Genomic DNA, 25,198 nt, shown 5'->3' on the forward strand with positions numbered 1-25,198 from the left:
CAGGAAGTATATGAAAAAGGAAACTCTTCAAGTTGTATGTAATAAAGGTAACACTTCAGGAAGTATATAACAAATGCAGCTCCATTCACACTCTTCTTGACAATACTTTCCTGTTCACACTGGAGCAGCTGACATTCCAACTCCCATCTTTACTTTTCTGTTTGTTAAGTTATCTTTGCCACATTCCTAGGGATGGTTCAAGCATTTGTTGGAAGATTGCAGCATTGACTCGTCTAAGAAGCTGTCAGACGGACGTGCGCTGCTCCCGGAAGAAATACGATTATTTTGTCATCACTGAATATTTAGTGAAGGCTCCCAACACGTGACTCCAACCAGCTGGTGGATGTCAATTGAGCCCTTAGATGAGACTTGTTAGAAATGGGATTTCAGGTTGGCTAGGACTTGAGCCGTATCCAGGCAGAAACTCTAGTCAGAGCAAGGGAGTTACACGCCAAAGATAACCCCTGCTCACCCCCTTAGTAGCTTGGCACGAGCAGTCAGGCTTATCCCGGAGGCCATGTGTAAAGCATTTGCGCAACCCACACAGCAACAACATACTAGGCACACCACAAAAGGCACTCCACACAAGGTTATATACAAAATAGCCTTTGTATTATCATAAAACACATTAGAATCACACAATATACACTGTGCCGACTGGCACTAGGCAATATTTACAGGGGATTATATACACATGACAGGGCCACTTGGACCACTGTCAGAACCATCTAGTAAACGGAGAACATATAATAAGCTTGGAACACAACCAGCAATTAATGGCAAACACGGGACTCAGCATCATCCTACAACATAAATCATATTATCCACTGTATCACATTAGGCGTGAAATATATCCTGCGCCAACCTCATAAGCCTAAACATATTAGACCATAACCTCCTAAGCATAACTCACATTAGAAAATAATCTCACAAGCATAAACCACAGTAGAGGATAACTAAAACATAAATACAGTATGCAAAACCTCATAATCCTAAATCACATTTAGAGGCATAAAACAGGGTGTGTAAATCATACTACATAAATCACATTTCCTAGCACCACATCCATCACATTAGGGCCTGGCGCCCTACAAACCTAACAGTCGCTCTGGCCAACCGGCCTTCTCAAAGGGGTTCAAAATGCCCTATGTCCAAAGTGTCAGGGCAGCTGCCAATGCAGCAGAATCCATATGCGCAATTGCGCAGAACTAGACGATGCAGCTAGCACTGAGTGATGCACAGCTGTGAAAGTACGGGGCTTAAAGGTGGGAACTCAGAGGCACATCTCCTCAGCTGCAGCGGCCCACAACATTGCTAGCGATGATTTTTGTAGTATGGCAAAGGCGGGCACTCAGCGGCACAGCTCCTCAGCTGCAGCGGCCCACACTAGCTGTAGCGATGATTCTCCTAATATGGCAAATGCGGGCACTCCGAGGCACAGCTCCTCAGCTGTAACAGCCCACAATAGCCATAGCGATGATTCTCATAGGACGGCAAATGCGGGCACTCAGCGGCCACAGCTCCTCAGCTGCAGTGGCCCACAATAGTGATAGCGATGATTCTCGTAGGACGGCAAATGCGGGCTGTTAGAATTGGGGGTCTCTAGTTGGCAGAGGTAGGTACCACTGTCCAAATAGGGACCCTTGCTTCTAGTCAGGGCAAGGAGGAAACCCTCTGAGATAACCCCTGCTCACCCTCTAGGTAGCTTGGCACGAGCAGTCTAGGCTAACCAGAGGCAATGTGTAAAGTATTTGTACCAACACTCATAGTAACACAGTGAAAACACCACAAACTGACTCCACAACAGTTTAGAAAAATAAAGGTATTTAATCTAAACTACACAAGACCAAAACAACAAAAATCCAACATACACAGTTCAAGAATATGGTTTCAAAAGAGTTCTTAAGGTTGCGATAAAAAATTCTTCAGGTTGCGTTAAAATTCTTTAGGTTGCGATAAAATAATCCACAGTTACGTGAAAAGTTCACAGTTGCATCACGTTTAGCTCACAGTACCTTTAATTGCGACAAAGTTCCAAAAGCAGAAGCTGGTGCGGTGGAAAACAAGCGATGCATTGCTCCTGAGACCCTGGGGAGGCGTTTGCGACAGCCCCGCTGCAGCAGCGGGCGTGTTGCGACGAATCCGGTCTGTATGGGGAGGAAGGACACTTGTATGGATTCCGGTGCGTAGGTTCCGTAGGAAGTTTGTTCTCGCAAAGGCACGATGTGACTATCTTTGGAGGTGCGACAATCTCAGGGGCGACGATGCGCGGACCAGAGGTGATCTTCTCTATCGCAGCTCCTCGATGCGTTGGCTTCGGCGAAGACTCTCGCAGCGACGTGATGTAGTCGGCAAGTAGGCGGTGTGGCGATCTCACCCAGTGACGACAGGCTCTGCGACGACACTCGCAGCGATGTTAGACTTCCCGCAACGATCGGGTGCGTCCCGCAAACGAAGGATGCGACGGCTCTGACAGCGGCAACAGGCGCTGTGACGATCTTGACCTTCGCAGCGGCGGGAATCTTCTCGCACTGTCGGTGATGCGCTCCGCAGCGAGCAATGCGATAACTTTTCTTTAGCAAAGTCTCTCAAGCTTAGTTTCCAGCTTCCCAACACAGGTACCACACATGGGCCAAGAACTCCAGGAAGGACAGAACTCTCTCAGTAGAGCTCAGGGGAAGCTGGGGTCGAAGTCCTTTTGTTCCTGGGACTTCAGAACAGGGAACCAGCTCTTCTCAAACTCTTGGAGATTCCTTCAAGCAAGGGCACACAGCACAAAAGCAAAGTCCTTCCTCTCTCCTAGGCAGCAACACAACAGCAGGGCAATCCAGCAGAGCAACAGCTGGACAATCTTCCTTCTTCAGTTTCAGCTTTCTCCTTGGCAGAGGTTCCTTCTTGATTCCAGGATGATCTAATTTTCTGTTGTCAGGGGTCCTGTACTTATACAAGTCGGCCCTGAGCCCGGTCTGAACCAGTTCTGGGTGTTGCTTGAGCACTTTGTTTTCCTGGCTTCTCCTTTCCTTTCAGAGTGAGGGGCATCGTCGTCAGCCGCCCAGCAGGAGGTGGAGCCAGCCTTGTGGAAGGCAGGCACAGCCCTATTCAGGCCCAGGTGCTATCTCCTCCCACCACTCAAGTTGCAAATGCAGTCATTCAGCCTAGGGCTGACTCAGCCAGCCTCCTGGGGAATCCCCAGCCCCTGTCACTCTCAAACCAGACAGTCAATACACAAACAGGCCAAGGCAGACAGAAGAGTCAGACAAGAGAACAGCAACTTTCTAAAAGTGCTGTTCTCAAACACAGGATTTAAAAGCAACCTTTCTAAAAGATGTGTTATTAAATTCTAAGTTCAGGGATACTAGACTCTTATGTCCTATCTTGTTCCTATGAGAAGAAATGCTGGTAGCCACTGTAGCCAGCATCCCCCATGTTAATCTATGGAGCAAGATAGCCTTACAATAGTGAAAAACTAAAATGGCTGCCATTCACTACCAGAGCATGTCACCTGCACCAGTACATGCTCTACCTTTCACATACACTGCACCCTGCCTAGGGGGGTTCCTTGGGCCTTCCATAGGGGTGACCAATGTGCACAAAAAGGGAAGGGTTAGGCCTGGTCAGTGGGGACACTGACCAGGAGGACATGGCAGTTCATAGACTGCATGCAGGCACTGCCGTGGTAGGCCTGAGACACCATTTTAGGGCTACTCATGTGGGTGGCACAATCAGTGCTGCAGGCCCACTAGTAGCATTTGTCATCACCAGCCCTGGCTTGTGATGACAAGGGAGGGACTTCATGGTGATACAAATATGCCAATCATGTATATCCAATCATAATAACAATTTACATAGGGAGCACTTACACTCTGGCACTGATCTTATCTGAGGTGAAATTTGTAAAGCGCACTAACGCCGAAGCTTCCTGGCGCTGGTAGACAGAGTGAGTAAATGAGGAGGGAGCGAGAGCAGCGAAATTCTAGCTAAGGGAGGGGAAGAGGTGAGTTTTTAACAGTTTCCTGAAGTTCAGGAGGGAAGGGGAGGATTTGATTGAAAGAGGAAGAAGGTTCCAAAGGACGGGGGCCAGATAGGAAAAGCGGCGGCCGCCAAATTTCTTGGTTTTGTTTTTAGGAGTGACTAACAGATGACAATGGGCTGAACGGAGGTTAAGTATTAGGCAGTAAGGGCTAAAGAGAGATTTCAGAAACACTGGGCCGGTGCAGCGAAGGGCCTTAAAGGTGAGGCATGCCACCTTGAAGGCTGCCCTTTGGTCTATTGGAAGCCAATGAAGGCTGTGGAGTAGAGGCTTGGCCGATTGCCATCTGGGGAATCCATGAATCAGGCGAGCCGCCTGATTCTGGATGACCTGGTGGCGGTGTGACAGGAACTGTGGGAGACCGTGGTAAATGGAGTTAGAGAAGTCCAGTCGGGAGAGAACGAGTGAGATGACAGCTAAGGTGAGTGCCGCAGGGGGGAGTAAGTGACGGACTTTGCGGATCCTCCGAAGCTGGTACATACAAGAAGAAACCACAGCTCCCACTTGGGCTCTGAGGGACAATTCGGCGTCAATAATAATACCCAAGCTCTTTACTGTTTTTGCAGGGACTGGGGGAGATCCCAGCTCAGGAGGCCAGAACTGCGGGCCCCAGTGAGCATGACTGAGTACAGGGAGGAGGAGCTAAGTTTTCCCGGGGTTCATCTTTAATTGGTTCTGGTTCATCCAAAGTTGGATGTGAGTCATGACTGCGTGGAACGTCGAGACGGCGTGAGGTGAGTTGAGTGGGAGGATGATTTGTAAATCGTCGGCGTAGTTGTAGACGGTAATGTCCCATTTCTGCAGAGAGTGGATCAAAGGCCGGAGGTATAGGTTAAATAGAAGCGGTGAAAGGGAGGAACCTTGAGGGACTCCGCAAGACGTGGGTTTTCTTTTGGCGTGAAGGGTCCCAGGCGGACCGCCTGTGTTCTTCCAGTGAGAAAGGACTTGACCCACTCGAGAGCCGTACCCTGGATGCCTGCCTGCTCGACACGGTGGAGGAGGATGTTATGGTCCACCGTGTCGAACGCGGCAGACAGATCCAGGAGAACGAGGGCCTGGGAAGATCCAGCGTCCGCGTTGCTCCTGAGTGTGTCCAAAACTGCCAAGATGACGGCCTCAGTAGAGTGGGCAGGTCTGAAGCCGGCCTGATTAGGCACGAGATGACAGGAGGATTCAATGAAATTTGACAGGCACCGGGTGACATGGGCCTCCATTAGTTTTGAGAAGTACGGAAATGGGACAATAGTTCGATGGCTCCGCGGGGTCAGCACCGGGTTTTTTTGAGGAGGGGCACTAGGATGTCCTCCTTGAAAGAAGTGGGGAAAATGCCACTACTAAGTGACCCATTAAGTAGAGGTAGGATGCAATGAGGCAGATTGAGACATATACTCCGTAACACTGATGGTGGACAGCAGTCGTTCAGGGAGCCAGATTTCACGCGGGTGGCAAGTTCTGCTAGGGAGATAGGGTCTAAGGCAGCGAAAGTGGTGAAAATCGAGGGGTTATTGAGGGAGCTGTCCGGTAGATGTGACAGGGGGAGAGGAGGGATAGACTTTTTAATTTTTATGATTTTTTCCAGAAAGAAAGAATTGAGGGAATCGCAAGCCTCCTGAGTGGGGGTCTGAGCTGGGAGGGTCCTGTCGTCTGTAGTGAGCTCATTCAGAACTCTGAACACTTCCTTCGATTTGTTAGCCGCCGACGAGATCCTATTAGAGAAATGTTCTCTTTTAGCTAGGTTGATGGCTGCTTTATATTCTTTACGCGCAGCCAGATAGAGCTGTCTGGCTGAGTCGGAGTAATCGCGTCTCCAGGTGCGTTCTAGTCCATCAATATTGTTAAAAGGGTGAAGGGCAGGGCGGGTATCGGCCAGGGCAGTGAGGAAGCCCTGAGAATCGTATGTGCCCCATTTCCGTGAGAGGCCACCAGCCATCAAGGGGGCGGAAGTCCGACCGGCGACGGTGATGGTGGTGTCGACTAGATTGTGGTCGGACCAGACACAAGGGATTATGTTAGGTGGAGACGAAACCAGGTTGTAGGTCCAGATCTGGTCCAAGATGTGGCCCTTAATGTGAGTGGGTTGAGTGACTTGTTGAATAAGATTCAGACTATTAAGGGTCTCAAAGAGCTCTATGGCATGGGGGCCGGCATTGGTGTCATTGAACCAATAATTTAGGTCGCCAAAGATGGCGAGACTAGAGTGTAGCATTAGCAGATTAGATAGCTGTTCATTCATGATAGCGGAGAAGGATGGCATAGGATGAGGAGGCCAGTATAAGAGGAGGAAGGTGAGGGTGCCGGTGTCAGTTTGTACACTGATAAGTAAGTTCTCCACCTCAGGGAGGGTGAGGGAATACGAAGAAATAGAGCTCAGGCGTTTAGATATGATGGCTGCCACCCAGCCCCCGGGCCGATCACCAGGGCGATCGGCATGAAGGATGTAATAATCAGGGGGAGGGCAGCTAGGATATCTGGGAGGGACTCTGATGTTAACCAGGTTTCCGTGAGCAGGAGCATGTCAGGGTTGGTATTAGTTAACAGGATGAAGATATCCTCAGAGTGTTTCACCAACGAGCGAGTGTTCAAATATGACACCCTGATGGACGTGGTTTTTCTGATCGGCGTAGCTGGTGAGTTGCTTCCGCATGAATGATGTTGGTCAGGACGCATAAGACCGGCTGTAAGTGTGCGAGGGAAGGACGTTGGGGATGGCGGAGTGGCAGAGCATTGTAGGTCTCTGAGTGATTGAGGTGAGTATGAGATAGAATGGTCAGCGTGGCCTGCCCTGAGGCCCGGCCTGGCGCGGCCTGGCGCAGACGGGCTTGCCCTAGGCGCTCCCGCTGCGCTCATCCGCTGCGCGTCCTGAAGATGCACATGATTTATAGACGGTTGAGGGTGTTGTCGGGGGGCGTGGCCTCGCAAAGGGGCGTGGCCTCGGTCCTCGCCGAGATGGTGGCGGGAAAGTTAGTTGCTGGGGAGTGCCGCGGCAGCGCTAATTCCACTGCGCGGGATCAGGAGAAGAGCCAGGAGGCAAGTGCACACAAAGTATAGTGACAGGTTTAAACAATGAAATTTTTAAAAGCTCGCACTTCCGCCTCAAGAGCAGGTCTGTCTGTGATTGTTGCGCTTGTAATCAGTGCTTTTATAGGATGGTGTTGGGGCGTGGCCTCGCAAAGGGGCGTGGCCTCGGTCCTCGCCGAGATGGCGGCGGGAAAGTTAGTTGCTGGGGAGTGCCGCGGCAGCGCTTATTCTACTGCGCGGGATCAGGAGAAGAGCCAGGAGGCAAGTGACAGGTATAAACAATGACATTTTTAAAAGCAGTATAAAAGCTCTCGGATTCCGCCTCAAGAGCAGGTCTGTCTGATCAGCAGTGGCAGAGTGTCCAAAGCATCTAAACCAGCAAAAACGAAATCCAGTACAGCATCAAAAATACAGGAGGTAGAGGCAAAAACATAGGGAGAAACCACGCCAAAGATGCCAGTTCTAACACGGGCACTCAGAGGCAACAGCTCCTCAGCTGCGGCGGCCCACAATAGCGATAACGATGATTTTGGTAACACAGGCAAATGCGGGCTCTCAGTGGCAACAGCTCCTCCGATGCGACAGCCCACAATGGCGATAACTATGACTTTCGTAACACAGGTAAACGCGGGCTCTCAGCGGCAACAGCTCCTCAGATGCGGCGGCCCATAATAGCGATAAAAGATGACTTTGGCAACACAGGCAAATGCGGGCGCTCAGCGGCAACAGCTCCTCAGCTGCAGTGGCCCACAATAGCGATAGCAATGACTTTGGTAACACAGGCAAATGCGGTCTGTCAGCGGCAACAGCTCCTCAGCTGTGGCGGCCCACAATAGTGATACCGATGACTTTCAGCCCGCGTTCCCCACAGTAGAACCAGAGGCTCTGGAATTCTCAACTGAGGCCTCACTTGCGAGGAGAATTCCCCTCAAATAGGAATCTGGATGGCTGATGGGTGAAGTCTAATGTTCCAGAGACTTCAGCAGGAGGGAAGCTCAAATCAGGCCCTTAGGTAGTTGCTTCAGCTAAATGGATGAAAGTTTCAAAGTCCTTTCCCTCTAGTTACACGGACAGAGGTTCGTCTTCGCATCCAGAAGTAACACGTTCTTCCTCCAGGAAAGAATGAAAATATATTGCTCACAGGGTGCAGGGAGCCATAGCTCCAAAAGCAAAAGTCCTCAGCAATCAAGGGGGCAATGCAGGGGCAAGGGAGGCAAGCCCTCATGACAGTTCCTCCTGGGCAGCAGCATGCCCCAGCAGGAACAGCACATCATCCTAGAAGAGCACCATGGAACTGAACAATTTCATGAGGTCACAGCCCCTTTACTTATACCACCAAAAGACTTTGTTCTCAAAAGTCACAAGTCACTGAACCCAGCCAGAATCAGTTCGGTGTGGTCCTGGAGAACTTTGTTTACAAGGCTGCATCCTGCCTTTGAGGAAGAGAGGGTCTGCCATCAGCCGCACAGTGGGAGGTGGAGCCATCATTCACCTTGCCAGGCACAGCCCTGCTCAGATCAAAGGGTCACCCCTCCCCATACTCAAACTGAATACCCACATCTGGCTCAGCCTGCCCTGTCCCTCCAAAACCAGACATGCAATTCACATCAGGCAGGCGGACACATAGCACACAGAAATGCCAACTTCTAAAAGTGGCATTTCTCACATAGTCATAATAAATCTGCGCACACCATTGGGCAGCATTTATTCTCACAATTTCATACATACCAGACTTGACCATACTGCTACTCTCATAACAGGAATTACAACTGACACACACTGAGCAGGGAATCCCCCAGGCATTCCTATGGGAGGGCAGGTCACTCTCACTCCCACTAAATGTAACAGAGAGCGCACACACTTTACACTGGACCACAGGGCTAAAGTGCCCAGCGGCCTTAAACCACTAAAACTACACAGAGAAAAGGGCTGGGAGAAATGCTAAAAGTTTAGGGGTGAACCTGCAAAAAGGGCGAAGTTCAACACAAACCCCTTCCAGCCAAAATGCAGGGTAAACCAATCACTACGTTGATGGGCTTCCCTGCTTCGGGCGATAGAACATGGACGTGGGCCAGCACTGCAGGGACACCCTCCGGTTCTACGCCACTCTGAACCCACATGGTTCCCTCCATAAAAAAAATTCTCAGGCACAACTAGGCTACCCCACTGGTACTCCCTAGTTGTCCACGGCCAGGACCAGGCCATCCAGATGTCATTGGTCCTTAACCCCTGGCACATAATAGCCATTCTCCACTCTCCCTCTCAGTGTAGTTCCAAACTACCACCGATCCTTCTACCTGCACACTCAGGCTGGCCAGAGGTCACGGGTGAAGCATCTTCTAACCCTACCTCTACTTCTGGGGTTCCGCACTCTCCCAGGAAATGCACCCACCAGAACAGAACTCTTCCACCAGTACAGGACCTCTCTCCATCAACTAGTCTACCACCTTGGATCCACATTTACCAGCTGCACCGGGTCAGAGGTGAGGACTCCCTCCCTCTGCACCCCCTTCCAGAGCCCTATACCCTCCCTTCTGAAGATCAGGGTCCCTTCCCTTAAGATGGGCCCCACCTGCTCTCAGGGTAGTACTACCACATTCAGCCAGGGACCCTAAAGATCCCGGCTAGGCCTGCACCACCCCTCTAGAGTGGTACCCCTAGAAGGCAAACTGGTCAGGCACTGATTATAGTTGCCCTGCCGTCCAGGTCGGAAAACCCCTGCTCCTGGCTCCCCAACCCAGAGACGGTACCCTTTGGTCAGATGCCCGCAGAACCAGGACTTCATGGGGAGCACGCCTACCCCTCTCCCTAAGGGTGACACATACCTAATGTGTCGTGTGGCAGTTTGCCTGGCGCAGAGCTCGTGACCTCCTGTCACTCCGACAGTGCGCGAAGATGGTCCTGGACAGAAGTGGCGTCATCATGGCCAATCATTGGTGACTTAGCCCTTCTGGCTGGCCCCTGACCCAATGGTTCTTCCACTGGGGACTCTTTCCCCTGTCACCCCTCAATCTGGACTTCCGCACACTCCACTTAGATGTGGCACTGCCAGACACCAGAACTTTTGGAGGCCTGATTACAGACACTCCCAGCTTACCTAACACAGGGAGATCCCCCTCGAAGAACGGTCTGACAGGACAGACTAGGCTCCCTACCTGGTGTTCCCTCTAATAACCATCATGTACTGGAGACTGAGGTTGAGGCTCGAAATACAGCCCAGTCTCACACCTTCCCCTGCGGGACAGGATGTGAGGCCTTGCAACCTCCTCACTTACAAGGTCACCTAGCTGGGTTAATCTGAACCACTTCCACCACTCTGGGTTGGAAGACACCTGCACCATTCTTCTAGTATCCCTCCCCAATGTAAGCTCCCTACAACCACAGAACTTACACACTCCAACAGGTGTTGGCGCGACTCTGGAAAACAATTCCGGGGCCTGTTCGGTCTGACAAAACATTTTGAACAGCCCTTTAATACCATTTACCGTGCTAACCAATCACTCAAATGTTCAGGGCATCACAACATTCACCCACACTCCCCCCACAAGACTGGTGAGACAGCATCTTACTTCCCCTGAATCTCAACCTGTCCCCCTCTTAACCGGGAACCAGGTACCATACTCTGGGATCTGGGAATGGGACTTCCTGGTGTGGAAACCTGGCAGAGACTACTGTTAGGATGAGCTGAAGCCATTTTGTTTTTAGCATCAATTTTAGTTAAGCCATGCGTTTGCCATGTGCTTCCCCGTCTTTGCTGTTGCCTGCTTCTCTATTTCGCCGAGTCATCATCTATAATTAGCTCCGACACTGAGTACTGCACATGCTAAGAGAGGGCTTACCTGTTAGGATGCACCTGTCATGTATTTAACTTTCAGGCTATTTTAACTGATGACAGCAGCATTGTAGCTACTCCCATTATGTTGACTAAGCAATTCTGATGTATCCTTACTGACTATTTGTGTGTACACTTGTACCGCCTCTTTTTGAGCCTCCGTGCTTACTCTGCAGTAAAAAGTGTATATATAAGGCCCATGGTTTCTGTACTCCATATGCTGCCTCATACATTGCCTGAGGGTTCTGTATCGATGTAGTTCCACTCCACTTTTTTTTTTTTTTTTTTTTACTCATGTGTCCTAATAAAATACTTTTGTGATATTACAGCTTCCATGCCAATCTCTACTTTGTCAGTCTAAAGGACAAGTGCACAAAAGGGCGAACCCCTGCACCAGGTGGGCTCCTGAAAAGGCTCACCCCCACAAATTGGCGCCCGTTACGTGGGGCTCATCGGCGACTCGGATGCCTGATGGAGTGGTCTTGACGGAGGTTTGGAATCTCGCTAATGATGTGTACTGCATGAGGAGGCCCTTGTCTTTGCAGGCTGAAGTGCTTTTCTGATTTTCCCAACTCGACCCTCCAGGTGGTGGCGGTCTACGACTGAGATCCCTTTTGGCGTTCGTCTTACAGTGACCATTTGGTCGATTCAGAGCTTGGCAATTGGAGGCTGGAGACTTTTGTTTGGTAAGATCGCTAAATGTAACGCTTTTTGTTTGGATTTGCTTGGCCAAGATTTTGGTTTGGTTTGGGTATATATAAATTGCAATTTATATAGGCAAGTAATGTGGAGATTTTTCTCACATTTTTTTAATTCTTGAACGGTACAATATTCGTGTTAAGTACCACTTTGTTATAAAAATTATACATACTATAACATTTTTGGGTGCCTGTTTCACGCACGCTTCGAAGGATGTGTTGCTTTCTTGGAGGTACCAATATGGATTTAGAACGAAATCAGCCGGCTCCCCCCGAGGGGACACCAAATTGGAATATGTACATTAAAAATGGTATTTCTTCCACAATGTATAGTGCACTATGGAATAAATATACTAAGAAGGATCCTGATTTATGATGGCCAATACATGGGTCATTCGATATTAGAAAAATTCACTATGTGGAACAGTGTGTGTTTAAGAGCAAAAGTAGACCAGATATGTTTGACTGTGTGCGAATGTGGATGAAAGAAGCGCATGAGAGAGTGAGGAAAGAGCAAGTTTTAGCAGACAAATAACAGGGCAAAAACATCTATCTGAAATCGCAGGAAATGAAAAATAAAGAAATGAGGGAAATAAAAGAAAAAGAGGGTAGGGAGCGCAGTTTACAGGTAAATGGCCAATACCCTGTCAGGCGTCCTCTCTATCCTCTACTTAATAAACCACAGGATGATTTAATTTCGTTAGATCGATCTCCGCCACCATATACTTTTCCCTCTGCCCCCGAAGATGATTCTGATGATGATAAAATCTCCCCAGGTCACACAGAGACAGAGTTAGACCCTAAATGACAGACTTGCTCTTTTTTGACCGCTGACCGTACAGCCACTCTCAGATCTGCTGCTCGTAAGGCAGCTCGCGGTGATGCTTCTGCTCCAGACATTGTGCAGATGTTCAGCAATGGACGGACTCAGAGCAGTTATATTTTACATAGTCGTTTACTGGAGAAGTAATTGCAAATTTTAGGAAACATTCCACAGACTTAGAACCTGTTGATATAAAACAAGATCATAAACAATTGAGTGACGGTCTTTTTCTCCATTCCCAGGTGGCCGATTTAATTAGACGTGCGTTTAAACTACGAACTGATGCATTCCGTTTGCGAGAGGAGAAAAAGGCCGCTGCTGCAGCTGAACAAACAGCTCAGACCCACATGCCGCAGGAGGAAGTTCAAGGGACAGATAAGGATACTGTATTTCATGGGAAAACAATGTTTGAAGCTGCACCTTTATATATCCTTCCTAGGGGTGCAGGTACAAGTGATAATAAAGATTCAGCAGATGATGAAATCAAGAGAACAGAAAGTTTTTTTTAATCATGGCGCTTAAAGCTGCTTTGTGCAAAAACAACAGTTGAGGGACAGAATGCAGAACAATGTCATACATTCACCCTAGTACAGAGATCCGGGCCTAAATTCATTGTTTTTTGATCACCATGCCATTCCAATTTGAACCCAGTCATATCCAAATCCGTTTTGACCCTGTGCCTCATGGGAACAGTCCAGCCCAAACTACCAAGCCAGGTCCTCCCTGGACTGGAAACAAGCATCCTAGTACCAGTTTCGTACCAGTTTCGGGGTTTCACCCTTGTTCAGACACGATAGCTTGATTCCAGTGGCATGGAGAGTACGGGACCCACGTCGGGGCATACCCGTAACACACCGGGAGACAGATGCAAAAACAAAAGGTGATGGACAGAATGCGATCTGGGCCCGCAGAACACCACCGAAGATGGCCTCAACGAAAAGAAAAAATAGGCATCATCTGTCTCCTGGTGAGGCAGCACTGGTATGTGTTGGACTTAATGAGCATAATGGAAGGGTGTGAATGCGCCAAGATAGGTACAGCATGCTGTACCTTCATCCCCATGAAAGACCTATACAGTTGCACACTGTCAATCACCATCCAAACACTGCACAACCTACAGCAGGTCATGATTAAAGAAGGAGGTGCCCCAAACATAGAATTGTTCACAGGTTTGTTTACCTGGGTACCAAGGTGGATCGCAGACTTATGCAAAGCCTTGTTACCAGTGGTTGTAATCTTACTCTTGCTGTGAAGCAACCTTCAACTAATATGTGCCTGTGTGAAGAAGGCTACCCAGAAAACAGGGGGAATTCACCTGATTAGGACAGCCAATGCCAGGGGACACGATCGTACCACAAGACAGAAAGAGAAACCGTCCATGCTCAAGACACTCAATTAGATGGGGTAATGTTAGCTTCTGATTAATTTATAGAAAGATCCCGCTCTTAGGAGTCCAGCACACCACAGAACAACTTTTGCCTACACTACCTAAATTCACTTTAACCAAATAACATAACACAGCCGCCCTCTGTTCACCCCTAGCACTTCATGTGATGGAGACACCAGGGGCCAGATGTTCGACCATGACAATTTGTGACTCGCCAATTGCGCTTGATTGCGAGTTGCAATTTAAGAGTTGGAAAATGCCATGTACAACAGTGTCTGAGACACGGTTAGCGATTCCCAATGGAGTTGCAATTTGCATGCCTCATGAATATTCATGAGGCACTCTCAATTTGCAACCCCTTTGGGAATAGCTGGCCCTTCCAGGGATGGTGGCCTGCTGGGTTCAGCAGACCTCTATGTCTGGGACTGCTTTTAAATAAAGCAGTTTTTTTTTATAAAGCAGTCCGTTTTCCTTAAAGGAAAAGGGGATGAATTTCAGGAAAAAAAAAAAGAAATATTTTGTTTCTTTTTTTAAGGGCAGGTGGTGGTCACTTGGACCCCTAAAAATATTTACTCCTGCATTTGCAAACGGGACCCTTCCCTTCATTTTTTAAAGGCAGGGAGTGGCCCCTGGGACCCTTAAAAAATATTTTCCCCTGCATTTGCAGAGGGGACCCCTTCCCGTTTGCGAATGGGTTACCACCCAGCCACCTGGACCACCTCAGAATGTGACTTTCAGTTGGTATTTATGGTCCCTTCTATCAGAGTGGGATCAAGCATGTAAACACACAATTCATGACCCACTGTACCAGTATTTCCTGCCCAAAGTGGGACACGCTTCACTTTATTGCACCGGGTGTACAGTAAAAGCATGCCATGTACCTAATGCAACAGGAATCATTATTGTTTAATTACATTAAAACTGTTACTGATGCCAAGCCTCGCTGTCCTCCTTTTTGATAATCAGAACCTGCTTCAACACAGCAATGGTTACAACATTCCAAATTATCTGCAGTTAAACCCTTGATTGCTCATGACGAGCTCAGCTCGTCATGAGGCACAGCTCCACCGCGGGGGAATTAGCCCCGCGTGGAAGGGGTTAAGGAACATCTATATTTACTTTCTGATGACATGGATTTACAAGATTTCTTGTTGGGTCCTAGGTCACCACATTCTAAAAGATTCATCTACACCACTTACAATGAACTGTCGACGCCGCTGAAAGCTTAAGATTAATATAAATGGACAGGATTATTTTGGAAAATGCATTGGCTGTTGTGGACAATGGCATGACAGCATGGCCAAATCATATATAATCTTTAAATAATATTGTATCTTATGCATTCTATGTTACACTTAATGGCACTTCTCTCTTACAGCATGGACAAAGTCAACTGAGAACGATTATGGAATTGAGTGGAGATTGCAGGTTTTAAAATCAAACCGTGTGCCTTAGAAATGTCTAAACACAACAGAATTGTATTTGCCTTAAAATTTAACACACACACAAAGACTGATGCAAAAAAAGGAGGCTAACCATTCTACACAGGCTGGCTTTGTGATACATCTTAGTCAGGTATGGCAGTTTAGGCTAACCCAAGGTATCTGACAAAGGGTACTCCCACTATGCTCTCAATAGGATAGGTAGTGTTAGGTAGGAGTAGAATAATATAATCATATGTTATGTTATGTTATGTTAGTTACATTTTTAATGCGCACAGCTGCTCCAGCGAAGGAGCGTCCTGGCGCAGGGAAAGGTAGACACAACATAACACTAAATCCAGCAACAAAAAAGCAGAACACTTAAAACAGGGAACATTAAAACAAGAAGGTTTTCAGGGCCCTACGAAAGGATATTAAATCATCCAAGAGGCGGATTTCCAAGGGGAGCGCATTCCAGAGGGTTGCAGCTTTCACTCGGAAGGAGCGACCCCCCATCCGACTAAGTCTAAAACGGGGGACAAAAACTAAACTGTAGGAAGGGTCAGAGGCCAGAATTTAACCACTTGGCTGCTAGGCGTTTTCCCGTCCTGCGCTGGGAATCGCTTTATTCCTTTATTTTATGACGAGCTGGCCTTGTCATCCGCGCAGGGCAGGTAAGCGCCATGACGAGCCCAGCTCGTCATTAGCTTCGAAGGGGTTAAAGACTCTACAGGGCATACAGCCCCAGTACTAAGTATTCATTACACACACATACCCTGGAGTCTCAATCCAACAAAGACAAAGGAGGACTAAATTATGCCAAAACTACCCAAAATATACAAAAGTTGTATGGATTCCCATCACTCGCCAGTCCCGGTGACATGCTTCATCATCTGGGCCTCCTTTAACAGGGCTAACACTCCACCCTAGTGATGGAGGAGCCCAAGGATGTTTTCAAAGTATACAACAAGACAGACGTGAGCAAGGTATTAATGCATCGAGTGTATGGGAGGAAAGAATATGCAGTGCAAAAAAAGTGTAGTGTGAACGGTAAAATTGTTGCGTAATATGACTACAATTTTTATTCTTAGACTATTACGAACAAATGTTAAAAACAGTGCAATTGGACGGTTTCAGTAAATAGCCGTCCTCCAGTATGGATTGGTCAACATGTTTCAGCACTCATGAGGGCAAGAAATGTACCCAGTGCTTTTGTCAGGACCTCTATAGAATGAATTGCTACTGCAACAGTGAACAAAGCAACGTGAATTATAAGAAAAGGATACACTGTGAATCAATTCTCTCACAGTTGCCAATCTTCTCACCCTTTGGATAAATCTATAGGAGAGATGAGAAGTTCATATGGTAGTTTTGGATTACAGAATTGTATGTCTATCAGGAAGCTCTGTGGCTAAAAATGGCCCTCAGGCCAGCCTAGTCAATAGGCAAAATGAACTCCATCAAGTCTTACCTCAAAGGTATGGAGAAATCGTCTCACCCCACCTGGCAACAGCTCGGGGTAAAAGAGGCACCGCTCTACGAAAAAACAGAAACACCAAACCTTGTTTCGAAGGGTGTGCCATTTCTTCACAACATTAATACGATACTAGAGAACTCTCACCGCTCAAAAACTCACTTGTCTGCTGTTTAGAGCATATGACACATTCTTATGGCTTGTAGGTTATACCTAGCAATTGATCACCATGCCTGGTGACAGAAAACCTTTGTTCTTTAGGTTTAATTCACTTGTCTGCTGTTTAGAGCATATGACACATTCTTATGGCTTGTAGGTTGTACCTAGCAGTTGGTCACCATGCCTGGTGACAGAAAACCTTTGTTCTTTACGTTTTAACACCAAGAGCTTGAAGTTAAAAGTGCGTGGAAATCTTCAAGTTGAAACTTACGCCACAGTCTTTTATATACCGAACGTTGAGTATTGTTGTGTGAAGATGTAGATGTGGGAGTGGTCATTTCGACTAGGAGATGGTCGGACCAGGCCATAGGAGTAGGGGTAGTCGCTGTGGCCATCTCAATGTTGGTAAATATGGCCTCTTTTATGTGTAGGGCTTTTAACTATTGGATGGAGCTGAAATGCGGCTAAATCGGCAAGCATAGTGCAAATAGTCTGATCCTGATCCAGATCAAAGTGGAGGTTAAGATCGCCAAAAATGCTAAAATTAGCCCATTCCACAGCAAATGCTCCAACTGTCTCTAAGAGAGCATTGTTAAAACCGGAGGCAGGTCTGGGAGGCCTATATATTAATAGACCGGAAAGGGTAAAATGAGTGCTCACAGAGATACTAAAGTGAGCACATTCACCTCCCTCCATATTAACTTTATCAAAAAGACAGGAGTAGCTAGACCTGGTAATCACAGCGATACCGCCTCCCCTAGTCGCTCTGTTCACCAAAGAAATCGAGTATTCAGGGGGTAGCGCCAGATTCAGTGCATTCGTCATATCATCACTAAGCCAAGTCTCGGTCAGAAAGAAAATATCAGGATTTTCATCAATGATAAGGTCGTATATTTCTGCATGGTGTTTAGCTAATGACCAAACATTTAACTGCAGTATTTTTAGCCCATGTTGAGGGGGGTATGACAGGAGATACGGATAAAGGCATAGGTTTAGAAAGTACAAACGTGCCGCACGGACAGCATGACGGGCCACTCAGGGGATGAAGTGGGGGAAAGCTACAATGGTGAGATGAAGAACGCAGATTTAATAAAACCTCTCTGGAGTAAAGACAGCTACCTGGCAGATTTTGGCCAGCGTTTCTGGCGAGAGGCGACATACTGGCGGAGACGGGGGCAGACGGGTTTGCCTTTGGCGCACCATTCGGCACACCGCCGGCACGCCCGCTGCACGCGTCCCCTGCGGTTACGCGCCATATTGGATTAAAATAGTTGTCAGGGGGCGTGTAGCAACTAGAGCGCCAACCAAAATTGCGCACTACCGGTAGTGAGTGGTTCCGGTCTTTGCTCTTGTCTGTGCCCTCCACATCAATCAGCCACAGGGCGGCGGTGGACCGGGGCGCAAGAGTGTGTAATAAGTCAGGTATGTGTTCAGGGTTATTCAAGCTTTTTTAAAAACAATGACGAAATAAAATAGATCTTCCCTCCACCCACTGAACCTGAAGCCTAAAAGCAGGAAATAGCCTTAGCGATGTTTCCCCGTGTCAGCAGGATCGGAAAACTGCACAAACAGTATGCCCGCGCCGTCTCTTAGCTTTAAATAGGAAATGCAGCGTGCAGCAAGCAGAGTGCCGACCAAAATGGCGCGCTACCGGTAGTGAGTGGTTCCGGTCTTTGCTCTTGTCTGTGCCCTCCACATCAATGAGCCACAGGGCTGCGCTGGACCGGGGCGCAAGAGTGTGTAATAAGTCAGGTAGGTGTTCAGGGTTATTCAAGATTTTTTTTAAACAATGACGAAATAAAATAGATCTTGCCTCCACCCACTGAACCTGAAGCCTGAAGCCTAAATGCAGGAAATAGCCCTAGCGATGTTTCCCTCAGTCAGCAGGATCGGAAAACTGCACAAAATGCAAAATGAATGGATGGTTGGGCGTGAAACAAGGTGAAATGATGTGATTGACCCTGGTTAAGTACCAGGACCAGAAGCCTTCTCATGGATACATCTACGGTTGCTTGGACAGTCAGATCAAGCTTGATGTTTTTGTCATTAGATTAGGCTGCAATTGTCTTTGTGACAGTATCTCTGTAAATGTCCAAAATCTTGAAGTACGAGTCCTGCAGTCACACCTTGTTGAGTTCTTTCACAAGTGCACAGGTAGATAAACCTTCCGCTCACTAGCCCTGAGTCTGACTGGGGTAAACTTTGGCTGTTTTTAGTCTCTTGGTAAAGAGTCTTGGATCACAGGAGCCTGGATGTGTATTACACGTAGTATTCCAGACATCAAGTAAACAACCAGAGAGGATACAACAGGTTCCTATCTGAAGAAGGTGACCTTCACAAGGACCGAGTCCCGTGTGGGGAAATAAAACCATTTATTTTTCTCCTCAGATGTTCACGAACTAAACGAGGTTCAATTTGGGTCACAGATTGAAGCATTCAGCACTGGGTATCCTCAAAATATTTGGAAGCATTAAAGTGAACTAGCCAACCTATGTCTTTTCCTGTTAACGATAAAGTGAATGATCAGAAGCCAGTAGACCCAAAGAAAAATGCAGGAGAAAGATTGGAAAAGGCTTGTTTTGACTTTGATAATATAGAGATATAGGTCTGTGTAACAGAAAGAATGGACATCAGAACGAATATAGACTTGATATTATCATTGACTCCAGCACTTTCAACCTCCATGGAGACTAGCACTTTCATCTAGAAGACCGTATTGATTCCAATTCAAATTCCCTCCTCAAATGTCTTGGGACCCTCGGCCGTACTCAGCACATCACCAGACTAACCCACACAGCTGAACACTTCCTGGACCCTAACTTCTCCACACTAAATAACATCTGAGTCTACAAACAAACACCTATCACCTGAACTGAAACACCCTTTAAAGGTTCAAGCTCAGCACCCTGAATCACAGGAGATTCACCACCTCTGGGCAGGCAGCCACAGCTGGAAGAACATCTCAGAGAAGGACTGGGCTTCTGCCCACAACACACGTCACCTCAAGCATACCAGCAACCTAACGGAAGACATCAAGAACTTCAAAGACTGGATCACCACCTGCACCAACAACCTGGACCTCCTCAAGCATACCAGCAACCTAACGGAAGACATCAAGAACTTCAAAGACTGGATCACCACCTGCACCAACAACCTGGCACCCCTCATGCATACCAGCAACCAAACGGAAGACGTCAAGAACTTCAATGACTGGATCACCACCTGCACCGACACCCTAGTCCTCTTCAAGCATACCAGCAACTTAACAGAAGATATCAAGAACTTCAATGACTAGATCACCACCTACACCACCACCCTGCCCCCCTCAAGTATACCAGCAGCCTAACTGTAGACATCAAGAACTTCAGTGAATGGATCACCACCTGCACCGACACCCTAGCCCCCTTCAAGCATACCATCAACTTAACGGAAGATATCAAGAACTTCTATGACTGGATCACCACCTGCACCAACACCCTGGCCCTCTCAAGCATATCAGCAGCGTAACGGAAGACATCAAGAACTTCAAATAATGGATCACCACCTGCGCCAACACCCTGGACCCCCTCAGGCACAGAAGCAACCTAACGGAAGACATCAAGAACTTCAATGACTGGCTCACCACCTGCACCAACACCTTGGCCCTCTCAAGCATACCAGCAACCTAACAGAAGACATCAAGAACTTCAGTGAATGGATCACCACCTGCACCGACACCCTAGCCCCCTTCAAGCATACCATCAACTTAACGGAAGATATCAAGAACTTCTATGACTGGATCACCACCTGCACCAACACCCTGGCCCTCTCAAGCATATCAGCAGCCTAAGGGAAGACATCAAGAACTTCAATGAATGGATCACCACCTGCACCAACACCCTGGACCCCCTCAGGCACAGAAGCAACCTAACGGAAGACATCAAGAACTTCTATGACTGGATCACCACCTGCACCAACACCCTGGCCCCCTCAAGCAAATCAGCAGCCTAATGGAAGGCATCAAGATTTTCAATGAATGGATCACCACCTGCAACGATACCCTGGCCTCCCTCAAGCATACCAGCAACCTAACAGAAGACATCAAGAACTTCAATGAATGGATCACCAGCTGCACCCACACCCTAGCCCCCCTCAAGCAAACCAGCAGCCTAACGGAAGACATAAAGAACTTCCATTAATCTCTCACCACCTGCATCAACACCGTGGACCCCTCAAGCATACCAGCAGCCTAACAAAAGACGTCAAGTGCGTCAATGAATGGATCACCACCTGCAACCCCCTCAAGCATAGCAACACAAAAATAAAATCAAGATCAAAAAAGCATGCCAGCTGGTACACAGAATAACTCAGGGTGGTGATGCAGCAGTATAAGCAACTCTAAAGCAAGTTACGAATAAGCAAAGACACTGCAGACAACATCGTCTTCAAATCTGCCCTGACATTCATCCACCAGCAAGTCTGAAATGCCACGTGAACATCCCACAACAACCGCATTGAAGTCAGCAACAACCCCCCTTACAAAACCCATTGAAGCAATCTCTAACTTCTTTTGGAGGAAGATTATATACACGTACACAACTTCAACCTTCAACCTGACTCCAGTGACCTCGCAGCCAGTCTTCCAATCTCAGCTGAAGTATGGACCTTGACCATGTGGAACGGCATCCCCGCAAACGAGACTGACGCAACCATGAAGACCCTCAGCTCCGGGGCCCCCTAGACCCATGCCCCCACCACACTTTCAACAAAGGTCTAACCACCATCAGTGAAGTCCTCACTCCCATCCTGAATGACTCCATCAATGTGGTCCTCTTCCCAGAAACCTGGAGGCAGGCAGCTGTCACAGCCCTAGAGAGGAAACCCTCCGAGGATCTTAACAAACTCTCCAACTACGGACTAATCACCCTCCTACCATACATGGCCAAAGTACTAGAGAAAAACATCAATAAGTGTCTGACCAGCAACCTCATCAACCACCAGTTTTTCAAGGCCACCCTATCTCGATGCCGCCCAACCAGAGCACAGAAACAGCACCCATTGAACCTACCTATGCCATTTGCATAATCCAGGACAGAGGAGAGGGTAAGGCTGTCATCCTATTGAACCTCATGGCGGTGTGTCACACATCCTCATCAGGCGCCTTCACAAGATCGAAATTCAAGAATCGGCATGCAATTGATCTACTCTTTCCAGATAAAAAGAACTCTGACATTCAACCTGACGTCATACTCCTTGCAAACCAGAAATCTCATCTGCGGAGCACCTCAAGGTTCACTCCTCAGCAGAACACTATTCCACACTTAAATAACCCCACTGACTAACATCATTCATACCCAGTACATCAACATCCTTTGCTACAGTGACAACACACAACTAATAGTGACACTCTTGGGCAAAATCTACAACACAAGAAACAAGTTCACTACCTGCATTACCTGCATGTGGAGAAGTGTGGCTCAGGGGTTAGAGGCGGCAGACCCAGAAGATGAGATCGGTCCTGGACCAGGGTTCAATTCCCTGCCTCAGCGGGTCTTGGGCTCAAAAATTCAATGGACTCGATAATTCTCGTTCTGGTGCCTACTCGACTCTCGGGTTCACACTCTGCGACTCTGGGCAATAGCTTGCTTAATCTCCACTACGGCCCCTCGCGGCGGGATGCCTGGTTTTCACCTTGTGGATACCCTGCTGGGGTTATCTCACAGGGGAATACCAGGACGGGTTCCCAAGGCAAGCGCCTTGATGCCTTCGGGTGATACGTGCGCTATATAAATCGCAATACATTTACATTTACATTTACGGAAGTAGAAACCAACACTGACAAGACAGAAGTGTTGATCTTTGGAAACAACACCTGCCCATGGGACTCCACCTGAAGGCCATCCAACCAAGGACCTACTTCCACCCCTAACTCGCCTGCCAGCAGCCTAGGGATCATCATCTACAAAAAGCTGAACTTATTCGCCCAGGTCTATGATGTCACTGCTTCCACACCCTGCAGAAAAATGTATAATGGCTCACGCAGAAGACCGCCATCTACGCACACATCACCAGTAGTTTCAACTATGTGAACACTCTCCGTGTAGGAATCATCAAACAGCTCACCAGACAGCTGCAAACCAACCAAAATGCAGCAACCAGATGTATCAACAACCTCCCTCTCACAACACATTTCAGAGCTGCTTAGCTCCAGATGTATACGCACCCACATTTCAAGGCACTAACCAACAAATCCCTGCCTACATTCACAACTGCATCTCCTTCCATCAACCCCCTATGAACCTATGTTCAGCCGGACTCATACTCAAACACATCCCACGCATACACAGAAACAGATCCTAAAGCGTAGAACGATTTCCCTCAACACATCAGAGCCTTCTCCTCACTTCTTGAGCTAACCAAGAAGCTGATGCCCTGGTTCTTTGAATGACTCCTCCCTCTAGGCTAGACTTACACACCTGCACAGCACCAGGATACCTCTCGGGTGATAATGTGTTATACAAATACACTTAACAAATGATTATGCATATCCCAACTTATTTTCCCCAGTCAAGGTAAAAAGCAGTTCCATGTACACAGATTAAGTCTTCAGTGAAGGTCTCCACACAGTGAAGTGCAGCGTAGTGGTTTCCTCTTCTGTTAGCACTGCATACAGTGTGAGTACAATGCAGTGCAATGGTCACAGACAACCGCATTTATTTAAACCCCCTCAGAGTGCCAGACATAAAAGATACAGTGTGTGAAAGTTTCCACAAAAAGTAAATACCTCTCACAGTGTGGGGAATAATCAGTGAAGAGCACACATATTTCTTAAACTCTAAACACACTCACTGCACTTCATATGACTAAATAGTGAGTAATCTGTACACGCTGCAGTGCATCTAACTGCACTATGAGGAATCTGTACACGCTGCAGTGCATCTTACTGCACTATGAGGAATCTGTGCATGCTGCAGTGCACCTTACTGCACTATGAGGAATCTGTACACGCTGCAGTGCACCTTACTGCACTATGAGGAATCTATGCACCTCACTGCCATATACTGCACTGTGAAAAATCTGTGCACACTGCACTGCATCTTACTGCACTATGAGGAATCTATGCACCTCACTGCCATATACTACACTGTGAAAAATCTGTGCACACTGCACTGCATCTTACTGCACTATGAGGAATCTATGCACTGCACTGCCAATACTGCACTGTGAAAAATCTGTGCACCTTGCACTTTGCTGCACTATGAGAAATCTGCCCACACTGCACTGCATCTTACTGAACTATGAGGAATCTGTACACACCGCAGTGCATCCTATTGCACTATGAGAGATCTGTGTCACTGCAAATGACTGCACTATGAGAAATCTGTGTCACTGCACTTCATCTTACTAAATTGCAGTGCTGTGGTACAGATTCTTCAGTGCAGTAAGATGCAGTGGAGCATGCACAGATTTCTCATAGTGCAGTAAGGTGCAGTGCATTGTGCACAGATTTCTCATAGTGCAGTAAGATGCAAAGTACCTTGCACAGATGTTAACACAAATGATGATCACAAACACCCACAGGGCCAAAATGAAAGCCTCCCCTCCTCTACCCTCCCCCACCTCTCCCCTCCCCCATCCCCATCCCGTAGAGGAGCCCGGCTCCTGACAGGGATTTCCCCAGGATTATACCGTCTATTTGTACAAACACAGCAGAAGGTGCCGACAATTTCCTACCTGAGTAGAAACCTGTGCAGACATTTACAGGCTCTCTCCTCCTCCTATGGCTGAGGCGGGGCCGGTGCACATCTGCGGTCTGGGGGGGACAGGGTGTTCTTCTTCCTCTGCAGCAGACTGGGAACAGATAAAGGGCCGGAAGTGATGTCAGCATCCGGTGCTGGTGCTGTCTCTGCCACCGCTGACCTGGAAAAGGAAACTCTCCTTTCATACAATGTGCTCAGGGGTTTCCTCAGAAAGCGAGGCGCGCCCTCTGGTGGCCACTAACAGAACCTCCATTCCCAGTCCCCAGGAGTGAACACATTTCACAGGATCAAACATTTTGTGGCAGGAAAGACCTGGGTTTTAGATACCACAGATATGTTTTTAAGACACACACAGTCCAAGATACAGGGTCTCACTCTCGGTTGCTGCTGTAAAAAAATATTTGTAGCTTTACTTCACATCTTCAAACCACTGATGCAGAGGACTAAAGAATATTTACAGGAAGCTGTCAACTGGAAGCGAGACTTTGTATTTCATTAAATATATGAGAATATGTGTTAGTGGTGCAATTAAACTGGCAGCTTATTTCTTTTTTCTTTTTTTTAAACTCTTTATTGGGTTTTCAAATGCACAGCAGGGTATATAGCAATGTAAATAG

At 47.7% G+C, this 25,198-nt stretch overlaps 1 pseudogene across 1 annotated transcript in view; it reads right to left on the bottom strand.

Moving 5' to 3' along the window:
* The window catches only part of LOC147736833 (uncharacterized), a 68,727-nt pseudogene extending 44,049 nt beyond the window's left edge, over positions 1 to 24,678 (bottom strand). Inside the window, exon 1 of the transcript XR_015307515.1 lies at positions 24,556 to 24,678. The product of XR_015307515.1 is annotated as an uncharacterized LOC147736833 (transcript). The remainder of the gene's footprint in view (positions 1 to 24,555) is intronic.
* Positions 24,679 to 25,198: the final 520 nt, after the last annotated feature.

This window comes from Lissotriton vulgaris, chromosome 1_2, assembly GCF_964263255.1.
Source record: "Lissotriton vulgaris chromosome 1_2, aLisVul1.2, whole genome shotgun sequence".
Lineage (NCBI taxonomy): Eukaryota > Metazoa > Chordata > Amphibia > Caudata > Salamandridae > Lissotriton > Lissotriton vulgaris.